At 49.3% G+C, this 7262-nt stretch overlaps 1 pseudogene; it reads right to left on the reverse strand.

Annotated features, from left to right (window-relative positions):
• Positions 1-5924: 5924 nt before the first annotated feature.
• On the reverse strand, positions 5925-6096 carry LOC129715549 (U2 spliceosomal RNA; annotated as a pseudogene).
• Between the last annotated feature and the right edge of the window lie 1166 nt (positions 6097-7262).

Below are 7262 nucleotides of genomic sequence, written 5' to 3' on the forward strand. Positions count from 1 at the left end.
GCGGAGGTGTTCGGCGAAACGATCGCCCAACCTCCGCTTGGTCTCACCGATACAGATCTGAACGCCGATGTAGATTGGACTCGGCCTTTGAGCAGAATGCTTCTCTCTCCTGTCAGTCCCTGACGTGAAAGGCCTTTGTCCATCTCCACGGGAGCTGTCAGACATTGTATAAACATTGACTTCTCTAACTTGAAGTAACCCTTGCTTCCCCTCGCTCTCCGTTCCGCCCACACCTGAGTCATTGTACCAGTTCTAAATTCGCCTTGTTGAGTCTCATTGTCTGTAAAGGGCCTGTCCCACTTACGCGACCTTGGCTTGCAAATTACACAACCTCATGGTCGCTTGAGGCGTAAGGGCAGCGTATGGCCGCGCGGGGCCAGTCCCACTTAGAAGCGCAGAGGGGAATGGAGTTGTGCGTGGCTGGGCCCGGCATCGAGCGGGGCTCTGAAATTCCTGCAGCGACCAAAATCTTTGCGCGCCGACGGCCTGTCGGCCCGCATACCCACGCAGGCGCATTGCGGCCGTACGCAGCGTCTTGACGTCGTGGCATTGCGTGATGACATCACAGCCTGACGCCGTGCGAAAGCCCAAATTCAGTCGGCCCGCCTCCTGCCCAGCTGATTTGTAAGCATAACGTAAATGACGTCACGCGCGTACTTAGCGCGAACTTAGCGCGAACAGCGCAAACATTGCGCGACCTCCACTTCCGGTTGGTCACACCAAACGCACGCAAGCGCATGCAAGTGGGACAGGCCCTTAATCCGTTTGTACCTATCCCACTGCTAACAATGGCTTGTTTCCTTTATCATCGTTACTTTTTTGCATATCTTTCATTCTCTTGTTCTATATCTCTCCTCCTCGTCTATACCTCTCCTTTCCCTTTCATCTGCCTCTCCGTCTGAAGAAGGGCCTCAACCCGAAATGTCGCCCACTCCTTCTCTCCAGAGACATGGCCTGTTCTGCAGAGATACTCCAGCTTTGTGTGTCTATCTTTGGTTTAAACCAGCATCTGCAGTTCCTTCCTGCACACAACAATGTACAGATTTGAAATAGAAGATAGAACACAACGGAACTGTGAAAGGTTTAAGGGCCTGTCCCGCTGTAGGTATTCGGGGCTCTCGTGGCTATTTTTCAACGTTGAAAAATCTTCAAGAGCTTACCGCGTTTCCCGAGAACCTGCCGTTAGCGTTACGAGCCGCTAAGAGACGTCCTGAGCTCCGACGTACCCGCTATGTACATTCTCCGTGCTTACCATGCGTTTGATTTTTTTTTAAACTTGGGAGAGCTCTTGGGTGAACTCGTATAGCGGGACAGGCCCTTCAATCCTATCTTTTGGAAACAGGCCCTTCGGCCCACCGAGTCTGCGCCAACCAGCCATCACTTCGTACACTAACACTATGTCGGAGTGCACTTGGTACCATGTTCGGCACAGACATTAAGTGCCCAAGGGCCTGTTGTACTGTATAGTTTAGTTTAGTTTAGTTTAGAGATATTGCTTGGAAATAGGCCCTTCATCCACCGAGTTCGTGCCGATCAATGATCGCCTGTCTTTGGAGTGTGGGAGGAAACCAGAGCACCCGGAGAAAACCCACGCGGTCACAGGCAGAACGTACAAACTCCGTACAGACAGCGCCCGTAGTCAGGATGAAGTCCGGGTCTCTGGTGCTGTGAGGCATCAAATCTACTGCAGTGCCACCGTGCCACCCTAAATGCTGCCCGACCCACCGAGTTACTGCAGCACTTTGTGCTTTGCTCAGGATTCCAGTGCCCGCAGTCTCTAAATTCGATCTATGACCTCCATTTACTGACCTTACTGAACCAATGGGAGTAAATTCCTTACCTAGGGAAGCACGGTGGCGCAGCGTAGAGTTGCTGCCTCACAGCGCTTACACCGCCAGAGACCCGGGCTACGGGCGGGCGCTGCCGGTACGGAGTTTGTACGTTCTAGAATTTAGAAGATTGAGAGGGGATCTTATAGAAACTTACAAAATTCTTAAGGGGTTGGACTGGCTAGATGCAGGAAGATTGGGGAAGTCCAGAACAAGGGGTCACAGTTTAAGGATAAGGGGGAAATCTGAGTTGGATGACCAGCCATGATCATATTGAATGGCGGTGCAGGCTCGAAGGGCCGAATGGCCTACTCCTGCGCCTAATTTCTATGTTTCTATGTTTCTAAATATAGCCAATGAACTGGCATCAACTACCTTCTGTGGCAGAGAATAGTAAGATTAAACGAGAACTTACCAGTTTGAAGTTTGATCTGTATTTTATGAGGAGTTACGATGAGGGATTTCGTGAAGAACCCCGCTTCCACGCATGCGTGTCATTCTTCAAAGCAGCGGTGTGAGGTCACAGGAACCTATAATGATCTAACATAGTAAGATTATCAAAGAGATACCAGTTTTTGATATGATCATAAGAGGGTGGGAGCGGAGGGCACGAAATCCCTCATCGTAACTCCTCATAAAATACAGATCAAACTTCAAACTGGTAAGTTCTCGTTTAATCTTACTATTTTACTTCGGAGTCACGTGAGTGACTTCGTGAAGATTTCAAAGCTCTGTGACCTCATGCCGTGGAACGAGTCCATGCTTCACAACTGCCTTGGGTATTGGGAGAGAGCATCATTAGTAATTTTAAAACACAATTATACAAAGAGTTGTGTGGTATAATGAAAAAATTATATAACATTTTTTTTTTTTTTTTTTTTTTTTTTTTTTTTTTTTTTTTAAATTTGAGAATCATAGCCCTGTAACCTTTCGGGCAATTATATTGTTGGACATAAAATGTCTTCTTAATACAAATGATGGTTCCAAAATTTAACTGGTTTATTATAAAAACCTGTGGAAAACCCCTTTTTGAATGACCATCCTGCCATTCTGAGGATTTGGTCTGTGGGTACCTGTACAAATTTTTGCTGCGGATGTTGCTGCAGCCCTGGTGGAATGAGAGTTAAAACATTAGTGTCATTTTTAGGACCTATTTGAGCCACCTAATATAGTTTGAGTCGTGACCCTTTCATGCGGTTTCTTTTAAGAGATAAACAACTCCATTTTCTGACCTCGAATGTTCTTAGTATATTCCATATATTGTTAGATGTGTCTTGCTATACACCGTCGTTTGCCATATGGGTGTACCATAAATTCAAACACTTGACCTGAGGAAACCCGATCTGTTTTCTTTTATTAAATCCTGTATGACAACACCAGTTTCTCGGTGAGATGATCAGGGAGTCCAGGCTCAGTTTGCTTAATGGCTGGACTTGTTGTGCGGTAAATAACACCATGAGCATAACCATCTTCCTGGTCTGTTACTGAAGTGACAATGCTGTTATGAGCTACAAGCTCCTCAGCATGTTGAGAAACGACACCCACGTCCCAGATTTCGGAGTACCTGGTTTTCTTACCAGGGGTGCGTTCCCACCGCGTGCCGCTCCGTTCCTTGTGATAGGTAATTGGAGAGCGCACTTGTGGCACTATTGATGGCACTGTAGCTCCATCGATTATCATAATGGAGGCTTGTAAAAATTCCAATACGGCCAGAATGTTCTTGGCCTTTTGGTCGAGGTTGTTGTCCAAGCAGTATATGCCCCATTTCTTGATGTCCAAAGGTACTGCTTCCATGTTGACAGTCTTAGTGCAGATGAGATGAGATTCATCGTCCTGTCTGACAGCCCAATGCCGTGCAGTGGGTCTTTAGCCTCTATAAATCCATAATCCATAGTCTTATGGCATGGATGACAGCCTCCAGTCACTGGAAAATTAATAATTTTTTGGCTATGTTCAATAGGGAACATGGTTCTAAACCATCCCCTGTATGACCGAATACCATGATTTAGAAGGTCAGTCGGAACTCTGAGAATTCCAGATGCCGAGTGTAGTTGAATTATCCCTAGTACCCCATTGATGGGGCCGAACGGGGGAAAAACATCACCCTATGGCTTTGTTACATAACAATGCCAAGCTGGTTTTAGAATTTTAGTAAATAATATTGGAGCTAATGATTGCCCCTATTGTAAGCTCTATTGCCAAAGTTCCTCTTTTGAGTCAATGCCTGCCATATAGAAAACCCGCAGCTGACACCAAGTCTTATCAAGAAAAAGAGAGTATCCATCTTAAAATGAATATCTAGAACAAATGTGTTTAGGGTTAAAATCAATGATAATCCTGCAACCCTACTCTATTTATTTTTAATAAATATGTTTGATACAATTCTAATGTTCCATGAAAAGTATGCTCAATCACATCTTTTGTGTACAATTTTTGTAGACCATGTGGGTTTTAGATTGTTTGGTTTATGTAAGGACAAAATGCCCTTCTGGTGTATGTTGTACTGTGGTTATTGGAATCTTATCAGATAACCCTGAATACTGCTGAGATTTTATGAATCTGTAGTGATTATATACCATACATAACTGTAGTGTTGTAACCTCCCCTACCATCATAGGTCCCTATTTTAAACAGAAGAAAACCCCACCCACCTACCTCCACGGTTACCGGTGGTTGTGTTATTTCCTTGGTTTATTTGACAAAGGAGGTTCTGGTTTGATATCTCTTGTTCGGGGTTGTGTGGGAGGTTGAGGTTCCCGCATCTTCCAGGGTGGCCGCCCTGGCCATACCCTAAAAAAGGATCCTGCGGGTAATTGATTTCTAGCACTGCCACTGGAATGAGCCACATTATTTATGGCGTTGCCTGTGGCCGGTATCATGCTCCAAAATAGGCCCTTGCGCTGGCCTTGATGAGCCCCAGTGTCTTGGCTTTGTCCACTCACGGTTCTTTGTTTGCAAATGGTAGCATTGTTTGGGGTCCCAGTGCTGGCTGAATGGCCGCCTTCCATGTGTAGTTCAGATCATATTGCATATTACTAAACAGAGCTAGTGCGTCTAGATGGTCTTTGGTTACCTACATTTAGTCCAGGGTGCGAGTGTATTCTATGATGCCTTCCGTCAATCCCTTTAAGCTTCTCTGGATCTTGAGGTCCTGGTTCCTGATGTTCGTCCATATGCTGCCAAATGCATTGGTTTACACTGGGCACCTGTAATGCCTCACTGTTGCCAGGTGGCAGATGTCTGGCCAGTGTCTGTAAATTTTTTCCCTGTTGGCGTTTGTGGCCAGACATATAGTAATACTATTGCCATCCTGGATCCAAGTCTACCCATGTTTGACTTGGTTAAAGTAATCAGCCACCATGTCCAGCAGAGTCCCTGCTGTGTTAGGATCATGGGATGCTGTTTTACCAGGCTCTGGCCCATCAGGGTCCTGCCTACTCTTTTTTATAGAGTTAGAGATCTCTAGGGTCCCGCACGGGGTACCCATGTGGGGCTTAACTGCTGCCCACTTGTCTTTTGTTCTGCGGACCCCTCTTGCAAGTCAGCCCAGAACTGACCCACAGTGCTCCCCTCTGATGGGGTAGAAGCATTGTGCAGCCCTCAAAGAGGTACTGCTGTGGGTTTATCACGTTGGAGCAAGGCTCCATACACCGCTTCTTCCCGCTCCAGCCCTCTCGGGCGCTGGTTGCCGGTGGTTTTATGCAAAGTCGGACCCTTCTGAGTCCACTACCTTGTTTAATTTGTGTCTAGCCTACCGCTCGGTCACATGGATCTGGCCGGTGCGGGGCCGACATCGGGCACAGCTGATCCCACTACGGTTGATCCAAGTGCCGCTGGCTGCTGCTGGCTGCCCCCTGTTCCACGGTCCTCCTTCTCCAGCTTGTCCTTCCTTCCGTGGAGTGGATATGGCCGGTGTGGAGGATAACTGGCACAGCTGATTCCATCTATTCCTTTAACCCGGCTCCAACGCTCTCAGCGCTCCTGGCTGCTCCTTTATCTTAGACCCGTGGGACCCACCCCCGTACTGACGGTACTGGTCCCTTGCGGTCGTTGCAGCCGGTCAACCCCACTCTAATGCCCTCAATTCTGGGCACTCCAACTTATATGGTCCTTAGCTAAGGAACATATAAGACATTAAAACTGATGATAACAGCTATTATAGATTTTATTTAATATATGGTCCCTAGATAAGGGACGTATCAGATATTAAACTGATAAGAACAGATACTACACCTGGTCACTCACATACTGGTCCCTTGTAGTAGATTGCAGCCAGTCAACTGCCAAGTCCTTTGCTGCTGAAAATGAATTTTCTCACCGTGCTGGAGCGAAGTTGGGCACAGGTGTTTTCCTCCTCCGGGAATCGATGTGCCCATGCTGCTCCTGCCGTTGCCAGCTCCTGCCGTTGCCAGCTCCTGCCGTTACAGCTCCTGCCGTTGCCAGCTCCTGCCGCAACCTGCGCTCCTGCAGCTGTCAGTGTCACTGCTGCTGCCCGTACTCCTGCAGCTGCCCGCAACTCCTGCAGCTGCCCGCAACTCCTGCAGCTGCCCGCAACTCCTGCAGCTGCCCGTACTCCTGCTGCTGCCCGTACTCCTGCAGCTGCCCGTGCTCCTGCAGCTGCCCGTACTCCTGCAGCTGCCCGCAACTCCTGCAGCTGCCCGTGCTCCTGCAGCTGCCGGCTGCCACTGCTGCTGCTGCTGCTGCCGACTGCCGCTGCTGCTGCTGCTGCTGCTGCTGTCGCTCCTCCGCGGTTCTCCCGCCGGCCTTCTGCACCTTACATGGACCCGGTCCATGTCTGCACCTAGAAGGTAAGTTGAAGGAAACGCAGGGTCTCTTACCTGCTGTTCCCGACTTTCCTTCTCCCGCTGGTGACCGTCGTTCCCTCCGTTGCGGGTTCGAGCCGCTCGGACCGACCCCGGTGTTCACGGGCCTGGTCCTTCGCGGCAGTTCCGCAGCCGGTAACCCCGGCTGTTCCTATAGATCCCCTGGCCCTTACCTTGTGAAGAAGGTTTTCAGCCCGGACGTCCCGTTCCGACTCCATAAGTGCCGCTGCACTCGCTGAGCGTTTCGAGCCCCGGTACCGCTGGTCCGTGCTGTCTGTCCCGCAGCCTCTGCGCTGGCTGCTACCGACTGGTCCCAAGTCAGTCTCGCTTGAGACTGGCATACGGGACCTCTTTACTTTGCTTCCCGCCCGGCCGAGAGGTGAATTTTGCCGGTGCGGGAGCAAAGTCGGGCTCAGGTTGTTCCCCCCCCAGGGAAACTCGTGCTGTTGCTGCTGCTGGCTGCTCGCCCTCCACGGGTCTCCCCACCAGCTTTCCGCAGCCACCTAAAAGTAAGTAGAAAAAGAGGGAAAACGCAGAGTCTCTTACCTGCTGTTCCCGACTTTCAAATTCTCCCGCTTGGGGAACGCCGTTCCCCTCTGTGTGACTCGTT

The sequence above is a fragment of the Leucoraja erinacea genome, unplaced genomic scaffold, assembly GCF_028641065.1.
Source record: "Leucoraja erinacea ecotype New England unplaced genomic scaffold, Leri_hhj_1 Leri_123S, whole genome shotgun sequence".
In the NCBI taxonomy this organism is placed as follows: domain Eukaryota; kingdom Metazoa; phylum Chordata; class Chondrichthyes; order Rajiformes; family Rajidae; genus Leucoraja; species Leucoraja erinaceus.